This window comes from Dipodomys merriami, unplaced genomic scaffold (genome assembly GCF_024711535.1).
Source record: "Dipodomys merriami isolate MVZ:Mamm:240054 unplaced genomic scaffold, mDipMer1.0.p SCAF_63, whole genome shotgun sequence".
NCBI lineage: Eukaryota > Metazoa > Chordata > Mammalia > Rodentia > Heteromyidae > Dipodomys > Dipodomys merriami.
Genome location: NW_027206213.1, coordinates 6,625,838 through 6,638,842, shown reverse-complemented (window position 1 = coordinate 6,638,842; position 13,005 = coordinate 6,625,838).

The window sequence follows — 13,005 nt, the reverse complement described above, 5'->3', positions numbered from 1 at the left end:
CAGCTGCACTTCTGGCTTTTTAGTGGCTAACTGGAGATATGCATCTCATGTACTTCACTGCCCTGACCAGCTATGAACTTTGATCCTGAGATCTTAGCCTCCTGAATAGCTGGGGTTTAGGTATGAGCCACAGGAACCTGGCCCTGAAGAAACTAGTGTATTAAGAGACATAAGCCTGTCAACTTGGTTATAGTTTAGGATCTGTGTTGTCCTTTAACTGCCAGACCTGTGAGTGGAGTTTCTGTACACCTGTCAGGTTCACTTACTGGACTCATGGGACTTGAGACTAGAGCTTACATGAAGAAGGCAAATTCTGCTGGGCACCAGTGGCTCACACCTGTAATCCCAGCTTCTCAGGAGTCTGAGATCTGAAGATGGCATCTGATATCTGAAGATGGCAGTTTGAAGCCAGCCATGGCAGGAAAGTCTGTGAGCCTCTTATCTCCAGCTAATCACAGAAAAAGCTGGAAGTGGCATCGTGACTCAAGTGGTAGAGCACTAGCCTTGAGAAAAAGTAGCCCAGGGTCAGTATCTAGAGTTCAAACCCCAGGACCAGAAAAAAAAAAAAAAAAGGCAAATGCTCTGTGACAGAATTCAGTACCATGGAGTACCTCCTGATGCCTCTGAGGAAGTTTCTAGAAGCTCCTTCCCTTTGGACCCCATCTCAGCTATGGGCTGACGTGTGCCACAAGAAGATTCATTCAAGTCCAGAATAACAGGGGTGCTTGGAGCAATGAGAGGCTCTGATGAGAGTTGGCATCTCCTTGACGCCTGTCTGTAAAGGAGGGGGAGACAGAGGACTACTTTGTCCCCTGATGGAGGTGGCAAAGTCACTGTGCCTCCAAGTGACACAGACACTCCGGAAGTTTAGCAAGAGAAAGATTGATTCCCAGCCTGTGTGTCAGCCTCGTTCTCTGTGGTTGGCCGGTGGTGTGGCTCCTGACTACCTGGGAGCAGGCTGTGTGATCATAGCAGTGGGGTGCAGTAGGCTTCTCATGACCCAGACACTTCTGATCATGAATACAGTCCCCAAGAAGTCCCCTGGGGAGCAGGGAGCATAGGACACCAACTCACAGAGTTGAGAGAATGAGACAGCCTGAGGAAACTCCTGGTCTCTATCCTCAGCATTTAAGTCTTCCCCACTTAGAACTGGGTAGAGGGTGAGAATGCTTACTCTTGATTTTTCCTTCCTTCCCTCCCTCCCTCCCTCTCTCCCTCCCTCCCTCCCTCCCTCCCTCCCTCTCTCTCTCCCTCCCTCCCTTCCTTCCTCCCTCCCTTCCTTCCTCCCTTCCTTCCTTTCTTCCTTCCTTCTTTCCTTCCTTCCTTCCTTCCTTCCTGCCTTCCTGCCTTCCTGCCTTCCTGCCTTCCTGCCTGCCTGCCTTCCTGCCTGCCTGCCTTCCTGCCTTCCTTCCTTCCTTCCTTCCTGCCTGCCTGCCTTCCTTCTTCCCCTCCCTCCTCTTCCTTCCTTATTTCCTTTCCTTCTTTCCCTCCTTCCCTCTTTTTCTCCTTCCCTCCTCTCTTCCTCTTTCCCTCTTTCTCTCCCTTTCTCCCTCCTTCCTTCCTCCCTCTTACTGCCTCTTTTTTTTTTTTTTTTTAATTTAATCTCAGGATCAAGCCCAGGCCTCTCACAGGCCAGGCAGGTACAGCAGCGTTGAGCTCCATTCCCAGGCTCACCGCTTCCTCAACTCCTATAGTTGTTTTATTAGACTATGAATTTGTGTTTGTGGATTGATTCTGTCTTCTGATTCTCTTTTGAAGAAATTCTCTTTTGACCATAGTCTCTTCCAGGCAGCTTAACCCCCAATGAAAGAAACTCTTTGGTATTAAGGGGCGGGGGGGGGGGGGGGGGGATATAGATCTTCTTTTGAAAATTTGCCCCTAATGTTGGGCCCTTTAACATTTGAAAGTGGGTGAGATTACCACTCCTCTGCCCTCTACCTACACTTGGCATTTTATGGGGAGACTACTGGAGAGGAGGGGACCATTCCCTCCCCAGAGCGAGGTGGAAGCCTGCCAGTTTAGCAGAAGAAACTCATTTATTGAAATTGAAGGAGTCCAAGGGATAACGTCACCCCAAGGACTAATGCTGTAGTATGCTGACTTGTAAATTAAAGGCACTTGGGAATCAGCAGATCATGGAGGAGGCTTTAGTCTGAATTTCCTTTAGCTACCCAAAGCCCAAATTGTATTGCCGAAGGAATGCAGTTGTCTTTGATCTCCTTGCTTGAGACACCTTTTTTTTTTTTTTTTGGCCGGTTGTGGGGGCCTGAACTCTGGACCTGGGCGCTGTCCCTCAGCTCTTCAGCTCAAGGCTAGCACTCTACCACTTGAGCCATAGCGCCACTTCCAGCTTTTTCTGCTTATGTGGTGCTGAGGAATCGAACCCAGAGCCTCAGGCATGCAAGGCAAGCTCTCTACCACTGAGCCACCTTCCCAGCCCGCTTGAGACACCTTTAACCAGAGAAGATTAGGACGCCAGAGCAGCGCCACTGTACCCAGACGGTCCTTGTCACAGCTGTTATTGCTTGTTCTTTGATCAGCTTCTATGAGACAATTTGTAAACTATTATCCATTGCATTCTCTTGAAAACCCTTCATGAACCCTTTGGAATTGCCCACATCCCTCCATTTCCCTCTCCCCTAGAGGGAAGGGTGAGGAAGTTTCTGAATCTCACTGGGTTCCTGGGTAGTCCCCTTCATGGGATGTCCTGTGCACATGGCTGCATTCCTATGTCTTCTCTCCTGTTAATCTGTCTAGAATGCACTCATTTCAGTGAATGCTCAGGAGTAGGGGGAACTGTCCTCACCCCTTGTGAGGTACAGCATGTGGGTAAGGCGCTCATATGAGAGGATGTTAGGATCTGGGGTGATACAGGACGGTGCAGCACTGGGAACTGTAACCTCATACCCGCAGTTTCTTCTAATGGCTCCTGAGGCGGAAAGCAGCTAGGAAGGGCTGGGTAGGCGTGGGGCAGGGCCTTCCTGAGGGGAACATAGGAGGGAACATAGGAGTTCAACTGTTTAGACAAACCCACTAAGCCATAGGGGTTGAAGAAGTGGGCCAGGGTTGCTGTTGCATGAACTGCAGCAATTATAGGCACAGACCGCCTTCCCCTTGGAGCCTTGGCCTAGGGGGGAAGTGAGCTGCATGCAGTTGTTTTTTTCTTGGCTTCCCTGAATATAAGACAGGGCACCTCACAGCAGGGCCCTGGTAGTGGAGCTATTATCAGTGAGACAAAAGAGCATTGGGCAGTTGTCCCCAAACCCGGTCTGTCATCTGACCTACCACACTTGAGTCTTTAAAAATCTTTTAAAAGAACTCTTAAAGCGCAGCATGCTGGGACATGCAAATCCTAATTAATTGAAACTTGTGTAATTTCTGTATCACAAAGTTTGCCTGTTTTAAACACATTGTGCAACCATCATAATCCAGAAAGATCTTTCCTATCTATTGTAGCCAAACCCCCAATTCCTTATATCCCCTGCTCCAGAGTATGGGCAATATTTCTGTAATTTGTCTCTTAACATTGCTTGATAAAATGAATTATATAAGATGTGGTCTTTTGGATTCAGTTGCCTTCACGTGACCTGCTTTTCTCTCTCTCTCTCTCTCTGTCACACACAGAGTAATTAGTTCCCTTTTATTGCCAATTAACATTCATTGAAGCACCTCTGTTCAATTACTTAAAGATAATTTTAAAAAGAACTTAAGAAAATTAACATACACACAAAATAATTATCACAAACTTGGTTGGCTATAAACAAACTGCATTGCATTGTCTTACAGTTTTGGGGATCTGAAGTCTGAAATGAGTTTCACAGAGCCCAAATCAGACCACAGTCAGCAGAGATTTGGGGCTACAGAGAAAATTCTCTCCCTCCCCGCTCTCTCCTTCCCTCTCTTCTCTCCATGATATGACTTGGTTTCTCCTCAAGTGAATCCTTTGCCTCTACCTCCCTCTGATGAGTGATTCCTGTGATTACATAGAGCCCCCCCCACCTGAATAATACAAGATACCCTCTAACAATCCTTGACTTAATCACACCTGCTGTCTGCTTTGCATTTTTAAGGAAAGCCCCACAGGTTTTCTGGATTAGGACCTACATAATCAGCCTACCACAACCAGTACCCATCAGCTCAACACGTGGGGCTTCAAGCTTAGGTGTGGTGTGTGCTGGCACTGAGGAAGAAGCCTGATCCTGGAGGGGTCTTTGGAGGCTCAGGTAGGTTCTGGAGGGCTACTAGAGCTTTTACTTTGCTCTTACCTCCTTTCTAGACACAGGAGGAGCTGTCACAGCCAGCCCTGTTCTTGGGTGGCAGAGGGGACACGACTAGAGCTCAGGGCCTCTGCTGCCCAATGCCTCCGACCTTGCCTTCTCCCACCTCCCCTCCAGGCCCACTCTCTGGAGGGTGGGTGCTGCGCTGTCGGACAGCCCAGCCCAGGCCTTTCCCAGACTCAGGGTCCTGGCCTGGGTCGCCGCGTCCCCGGCAGTTTCTAAGAGCAGACAGCACGCTGCGATCCCGTGCGCGGCCAGCAGGGGTCAGCATCCGCGCGCGCGGCCGCGGCGGGCCGGTCCGCGACGCCCCGCAGCCGGCTCCAGCTGTGCGTGCTGCAGCTGCGTGGTCCGGCCACGCGGCCAGCTGTGTCCTCACCGTCCGCCCCTGGAGAAGGCGGTTTGGGCGTGACGGCCAGAGGGAGGGCGGAGAGGGGCGTCCGGGGGCTGCAGGGAGCGCGGGCCTCGGCCCGGGGAAGGCCGCGGTGTGCTTGGGTGCGTCTGCGCGCCGGGTGGGGCGTAGCCCGGGAGCAGCTGCGGGTCCTGGGGGCAGAGGCAGCAGTTTTGTGGTTCTCAGAGCTCAGGGAAGGACTTCCCGACTGCGGAGAACTATTCGAGTGAGAATGAGTTTCCCACTGCGCATCTCGGGAGTCTGATTTCCAAGGGCCCTGGTTCCAGGTGCCAGCGCTGCGGGTCTCCAGAAGGTGGGGCGGGAGCGGCTGCAGCGCAGGGCCTGGGCGCAGCTCTCAGTCCAGCACCGCAGGGAGCTTTGGCTGCTGAATTCTGGGGGAAACCAGCGACGGGATTAACTCCTTGCTCGCCTAATTAGCCTCTTTCCCACGTGTTTGTAGTCTGATCTGAGCAGCTGCTCCCAGCAGCCTCCAGAGCGACCCCTGCTGCGTCATGGTACCCACAAATGGCTATTCTAGAAAAAAAGACTTTCATTACTTGAAGTTTTCTCCTCCCCCCCCCCCCCCCGTTTTTCTAGCCTTAGAGAGGTCAAAGATCAAGGCCTGGTTCTAGTGTCAGAAAATTCTCGGTGTTAGTTCTGACTGCCACTTATTACTTGGAGCTGATGGCGGAGCACTTTGCTTTTTGTGGCCTCGGTTTTCAGGTTAACTGTATACTGTGTGCAGTCATTCAGGTAGTGCTAGTAAAGAGCTAAGGAGAGAGCCAGCCCCAGGTGGCTCCAGACTGTGATCCTAGCTACTTAGGAGGCAGAGAGCAAAGGACTGAGGTTCAAAGCCAGCCTGGGCAGAAATGTCCACGAGACTCAGCACCAGTTTAACCACCAAAAATCTGGTAGTGGAGGTACATAGCTCAAGTGCTAGAGGACCAACCTGGGGGGGACTAATGGAGAGGACAGAGTCCTGAGTTCAAGCCCCCACTACTGCACGCGCGTAAACACACACACACACACACACACACACACACACACACACACACACACACACAGAGCTAAGGATAGACTTTAAAATCCATTTTTGTATCCCAGGAGAGCCTTGTGCTGAGCCTCCCCCTAGTACAGCCTATCCCAGAGGACAGGAAATGCAGCCTGGCTAATTGAGCATGTGCTTTCTTGGCACAAACCTCTTAGGCTCCTAATTGGTCCAGCTCAGAGATCAGTGCAAGTCAGTTCATTCTACCTGTGATTGGCCGCCTCAGTTACTGAATAGATGTAGCCAGATCATGGGGGCTCAGCCCCAGCCCACAATTCATTAGTTATGTGGTTTTAGGACAGTAACTTTATCTCTGTGGGTTTGGTTTTCTCATCTGTACCATGGGTCTCACATAACCTACAGTGTTGATGCACTGTGAAGGCCTAGAAGCAGCAAGCTGACTCTAGTAACTAGACCATGAACACTGCGTCTGGATCTAAGGCCAGAAAAAGTGGAAACCACCACCTGACATAAGGCCTTCAGGTAAGGCTCTTGCTACTTCTGGTTGATATATCTCTGCAAAAACCAGGCTCAGGCAGTGCTTTGGACATCCCTAGACATTTGTGAGACCAGCTGTCCCAATACTAATCAGAAGAGTCCTCCTCAGTGCTGATATGGAAATCTACAGATAGTGCAAAGAGAAACTGATTTTTTTTTCCCCAGGGCCGAGGACCGAACCCAGGGCCTTGTGCGCGCCGGTGCCCTTCTGCTGGGCTAAACCCCCAGCCCCACTGTTTGGTTTGTTTAAGACAAGATCTTGTATGTAGCTCAGACTTGCCTTGAACTCTTTTGATTAACTTGCCTCAGCCTCCTGAGAGCTGGGATTACAGGTGTGCCCCATCATGCCCAGCTACATTTTGGATTTTGAAATAAACTCATTCTTAGACTCACAATGGCTGGTAAATAAAGCTGTTACGAGCACTTGTGTATAACCTTGGTCTGGACAAACATTTTCATTTGTCTTGCATACATTTCTAGAAGCATTATTTTGGGAGCATGTGTTTCCCTTGTTCATAGACTTTTTTTTAATTGAAAATTGTAAGATAGTTGGAGTCTTGCAGCTCTCATGGGAGATATTTCAGTCGGATTGCAGCAGGGAGCGTGGCTCAGGTAGCAGTGGGAGGTGGTGGTTGTGCATGATGTGTGTGTTTGGGTTGAGGAGGTCTCCGGCCTTCACTTGGGGCTGCACTAGCACACCAGCTCTTCAAGGCCTCTGCTGTAGCTGGAGAGAGGCAGCCATGGCATGATTCTTGGTGGCTCCTTGATGTATGACTGAAATCTGCGTGGGTTTCCATTTAGCAGGTGGTATCTTTCGAAGTTCCTCATGGTGGCTGGTTTCAAGTCAAAGCTGGTGGACTTGAGGCCCCCCACCTTAGCCCTACCTGGGTCCTGGGTGCTGAGGTTTCTGCTGTCCTGACTGTGTCGCTAGATCAGCTCACTTCATGGAGGCTCAACGTTCTCCTTTAGCTGTTTTTCCAGACTGTGGCACCAAGGGACTTTTGTAAGAATTTAAACTAACAGTTTCCATTACATCAAACAATGCCAACGGAGTCTTTATGTGCTGCTTTATTTTTACAGACTAAACTGTAATAATTTAATTTTCGAGTCATCTGCATAAGTTTCCAGGGGAAAGGAGAATGCTCATAATCAGCCCAAATGTCATTGTTTATATTTTGCTATGTTGTCTTACTGTAAACAATTTGGAGTGCTACACTTTCCTCAGGTCTTGAAGAAATCACTTTCTAAAGTAAGTAAAGCAACAAGAACAAATCATAAAACCAGAAAACAGCAACAGTGGAGTGGAGGATGATGCTCGTGCTGTTAGGATGAGTTATGAACAATATCTCTGTCTTCCCAGTAGAATGTGGACATTTTCCCATCATTCACCAGGCTCAGCCCCATTGCCTCTGGTCTCAGCATCTGTCAGCCATCCTGTGATCTTATTTAGTCCTTACAACCCCTCGGGGGAGAGATGATGGCTATTCCTGTTTTAAAGATGAGTATGTTGAGACTCCATGAGTAGGCGAGTTTTTCTTCCTTTCCATGCTGCCACTTCTGGCTTTTTGCTGGACTTTCCTGCCTGGGCTGGCTTTGAACCACAATCCTCAGATCTCAATCTTCTGAGTAGCTAGAATGACAGATATGAGCCACTGGCACCTGGTTCATTGATTGCTTTTATCTACAAACTCTCTACTGTCTTTTTTTGGGGGGGGGTCAATTGAGGGGCCTGAACTCAGGGCCTGGGCGCTGCCCCTCAGTTCTTCAGCTCAAGGCCAGCGCTCTACCACTTGAGCCACAGCGCCACTTCCGGCTTTTTTCTTTTTGCTTATGTGGTGCTGAGGAGTCGAACCCAGGGCCTCATGCGTGAAAAGGCAAGCACTCTACCACTGTCTTTTAAAAAAAAATATTATACTGCTGTGTCCCCTCTCCTAAAAGCCAGTTGCTAGGTCTGGGCACCCCCTGCATAGGAGAGCATGTTTGTATCTTCATTGATTTTTTTTCTTTTCCATCCACCTCACCTATTGCTGGGAGTCTTATCACATGGACCCCAAAACAACATTTCATGTTGTTCCGATGGTCTCCTATTTTCTGGTCAGGGTTCTTGCTGAAGTAAAGCTCTTCTTGGTATGAGTTACAGATAATCCCTCCCTGTTGGTTACAGAGGGCATTGTTACGTCTCAAAACTTACTGACACAGGCTACCTCATACCCAGGTATGAGCTAGGTTTTGTCCATACTAGCACTCTTAGTGGAATTCCTGTCTTTGTGGAATAAATGCCAGAGGGACTCCATTCTTAGGTCATGATTCCATAGCGATTACCAACTCTGTTCAAGGACTGTGGTCTTGTTCATTCCATTTACCTCTATGGTCTGAGAGAGAGACTGTGGATCGGAAGATTGAGGTGCTCAGTATCATCCTCTCCCATTCTTTGGTGCTCCTTTAGCTATCACTCAATACTAACTTGTGAATGGTTTCTTAGAGCTGGAAAAAGTGGTATGTTATTTACAGAATGATTAACAGATTCTAGCAATCAGTAATGCATTATAACCCTGGTTTATCGAAAGCAGTAAGTCATATGAAATTTCCATGCCTTTTGCACTGATGACCAGTTTTCCTTCATTTTTATCTTGAGTGTGATGAACATTTGTATGTGCCACACACTCTGTAGAACAACAATGGGACCGACTTTTCCTTATTGTGTAGGGAATGGCACTACAGTGGCTCATGAGGCTGTAGAGGAGGAAGAAGTTCTTTTTATTATTTTTTTATTGTGAAAATACTGTACAGAGGAGTTACAATTACATGGGCAAGGTAATGAGTACATTTCTTATCAAGCATTGTAGCCTCCTCCTTTGTTTCCCCTTCCCAGCCTCCCCCTGGAGGAAGGAGTTCTTAAAAGATGTGTTTTTGATCATAGAGAATGGACAGAAGACCCAGACATAGTGGGACAAAATGAGATTCAGAGTCAAAATTGACAAGCAGAATTTCCCCCAGACGCACTGAGTCGGGGTGTCCATCTAGCCTCTTGGTTGATCTTCTGCAATTTGGGTGAACACAACCCATTTCCAGGACACAGGCCCTGAATTCTGCCTGCTGGTGTACCAACATGTTGAAATGAGCCTCTGCCTGGTTGAGAGTTGATATGAACTGACCGGGTCAGAGAGGGGAGGGGTGAGTGGGACAGCAGAGACCTGGGCAGAGGCATGGCTCCTGTTATCTGGGGCTCTTCCTCCTCTGTGTCAGTCCCCCATCTCCACATGGGGCTGGGGTACAGGCTCCGTGAAGGCCAATAGGTCCTCCCTGACGGAGTGGTCCAGACTTATCTATTAGTATAGGCCTTGAACCTACTCTCTTCACAATGCAACTGAAGAAAACCTCAGAACAAAGCTGAGCATGGTGGCGCATGCCTGTAATGTCAGCACCTTCAGAGGCTGAGGCAGGAGGACTGTGCATCTGAAGTCAGTCTGGGCTACGTAACAAGACCTTGTCTCAAAAGCAACAGACAGTACAACCATCACGTGGAATCAGCCTCATGCTTTCATTTGACATCCAGTGAGTGGCCTGGAGCATGATAGGTAAACAACTTTGTTCAGAACCACTTACCTGGGACAAGAGCCAAGATGATTCCTATTCTAAGTCCTAGCTCCTTCCACCCCTCCCCTGTGCGGCTGTTCTGTTTTCTCCTGATGCTCACTCCTGTGAGCATCGGGAGTACCAGTCCTGATAGTTGCTATAGAAGCAGAGACTCTAGCAACTGGACGTTGAAGTTGGAGGTCTCTAAAGGCTGTTTGGAAGTGTTTTCAGTTGACGGTTGAATGATCCCTCCCTCCGCTCTGCCCCTGTCTTCACAGATGTCTGCTCCCTGCTTTCCACTCCATATGCATTCCCCATAAACACCTACAGCACTCTTTTCTTCATGCATTTTTTTTTATTATAAAGGTGATATACAGAGGGGTTATAGTTACCTAGGTCAGACAGAGTACATTTCAAAAGAACAATGTCACCCCTTCCCTTCCTCTCTCCATTTTTCCCTCCCATCATTACCCACAAGTTGGATAGTTTGTTTTCAAATAGTGTCTAGTGAGTCCCACAGCTGCATTTGCTCACCCTTTGTCCCACCAATTCTGTGCATCTTCTTACCCTCCCAAAGACAGATAAAAGAACAAACAAGACAAATGGAAAGGAAAGTGAAAACAGGAACAGAGGGAAAAAAAAACTCATTTCCATTTCCTGGAGTTCATTTTCGTAAACATTATTTTATACGGGCAGCAGCACATGGACCTTGTGCCTCTGTTCCTCTCCTCGGGGTATCCTCCTTTGGTCGCACTGTGCCCACACTACTCTTGAGCCTCCTAGACTTCCTTCAACCCTGGGGGTTTCAGCCATGAGTGAAGATCACTGTAGCGCGGGAAGAGCCATGAGATCAGCATCTCAGGACCCCATCCTGGCCCACAGGGGTCACAGGACCCCTGTGATCTTCAAGTCAGTCACGAATCAATCCTGGTGTGTGTAGAACATCAGCCAGGATGTCTGTCCCTGTGACTTCTCATTCTAATCTGCCCCACCTGTGGCTTGTGAAGACAAATCAGGGGGGAAAAAAGCACCCTCCACACATTTAACCCATCCACTTTGGGCTATAGAGAACCCCCCCTCCCCCCCAAAAAATGCTAGAAAAAGGCAGCAGGAATATCTGCAGGAAACGTGGCCAGGCCACAGTTTCTGGATCTCAGCAAGGGCCAAGGAAGGAGGGACCCTCACTGCTCTGCATTTGTCATTTATGAGGGACAAAGGATTGGAGAAAGAGGGAAGCTTCTGGGAAATATTCCCTGAAGTTTGGGGAAACAAATGCCTCCACTTATGGGGAAAGGGAAGGCAATCCCTGCCAGTAGGATGGCATGGTGGAGGGCACAGAGGTGGGGGAAGGGCTGGGCTGATGTACTGGGTGGAAGGCAGGAACCTCTGGAGGGGCCCCAGGAAGCTGAGCATCCTGAGTGGAAATCCAGGCTGAGCCTGCTTACTGCTTGCTGGTCCCCGATGCTGAAATGCAACAGAAGTTGGCAAGCTGTCCAGGAATGTTCAGTGTCGGCTGGGGAGTTAAACAACAGCATTGTGGACGTGCCTTGCTATGTTCCAGGGAGGAGGGAGGCCCAATGACTGAACTACAGGAGGAAATGGAAAATGAGGCTCACATTCAAGTTTTTTGTTGGGGTGAGTGGGGGTGGTCCTGTCTGGAACTTTCTGATGCATCTGGAACATGCAAGCCCCAGTCCTTTCTGAGCCCTGGGGAGCAGGCTACTCAAAGGGTCCACTATTGGATCACCGGAAGCCCCAGGTTTAGGCAGCTCCCTGCTCCATGTGCAGTAGCAGGACTGCACCCTGACCCCTGTCATTAGCTCCCTTTGAGAAGAAGGATGACAGACAAAGTTGAAGCCAGTGACCTGAGTGTGACTGGCTGTTTGGAGTGAAGTGTGGGTGGCGCATCTGATCCCATGGAGGGCTCAGCTTCTCAGGCCTGGCTACCATCTAGAGTTGCCTGAGGATCCTGATAGCCGAGATAGCCACCTTTGAATTCTAACAGGTTCCAAGTAAACCCAGGCATAACTAGTTTTAGAGGATCTGTGGTGTTTTTTGTGGTCCTGGGACTTGAACTCTGGGCCTAGGCACTGTCCCTGAGCATTTGTGCTCAAGGTTAGCTTTTTACCACTTTAGCCACAGCTCCACTTCTGGCTTTTTGTAGTTAATTGGAGAGAAGATTCTCACAGACTTTTCTACCCAGGCTGGCTTCTAACCATGATCCTCAGATCTTAGCCTTTTGAGTAGCCAGGATTACAGGTCTGAGTTGCTGTCGCCTGGCTTTACTTTTGTTTGGAAAATCTGAGTGAACAGAATATACCTTACCTCAGGTTACCTATCATCCACTTAACTTTCAACCTTTGGCCAGCTCTGTTGTGGCACTTCCCCACTGGCCTCCTGGGTTGTTTTGAAGTCACCGTCAATGTCACAAGCTCAGGATTGCATCATCTCCAGGTGGTTCTCCTGTCCAGACAGGGTTGAGACCCACAGATCTAGTCCAATCCTTTCATCTTACAGATTAAGCAACTGTAGTTCAGAAGGGAGCAAAGATTTGCATAAGTCCTACAAAAACCCCTTCCTTAACACCCATGAACAAGTGAACTCAGAAGCTCTATAGAGACTTCTGGAACATCCTTCTCAGAATACTTCTGGCAAAGCTTAGCCTGTCCTGAGCCAAGGCCTCCCAGAGACAGTGTGAGCCTCTGCCTTAGGTGCCAATCGAAATTCTTTTCTTCTGCTTCTGTCTCACCAGGCAGAGCCTAGTCTCATTGTGAGACAACCCACAAACAGCCTGTTTGGATCTTCCTGGCTCTAAGGCTGTTGTGTGTTGTGGCTTCTGGGCCAGGTGGGGCTGACATGACTCAGGGCGGGGGAGCCAGGCTTTCTAACTCACGGGAATCCTCTGAACTCCAGAGAGCTCAGAGAGCACCAGGTGGGAGGGCCTGGGGCAGTGGGTAAGCTGCCCACAGGGGCCGGTAAATAGATACGCTGGGCTTGCTCATACCCTGTCTTTTCTAGTCAGAGGAGGGATGCTAATTGTGAAACCAGGTGTTTGTTGACCTCTTGGAGGGGAAAGGAATGGTTAGTAATGGAAGCAAGCCCCTGTACTGGGCTGGTTTGGGTCGGGGGGTGGGAAATTCTCGGTGGTAACAGCAGCCCCAGAACTGGGGCTTCTGATGGCTTCCATGAATAGGTAAGGGGTTAGATTGTTTGTTTTT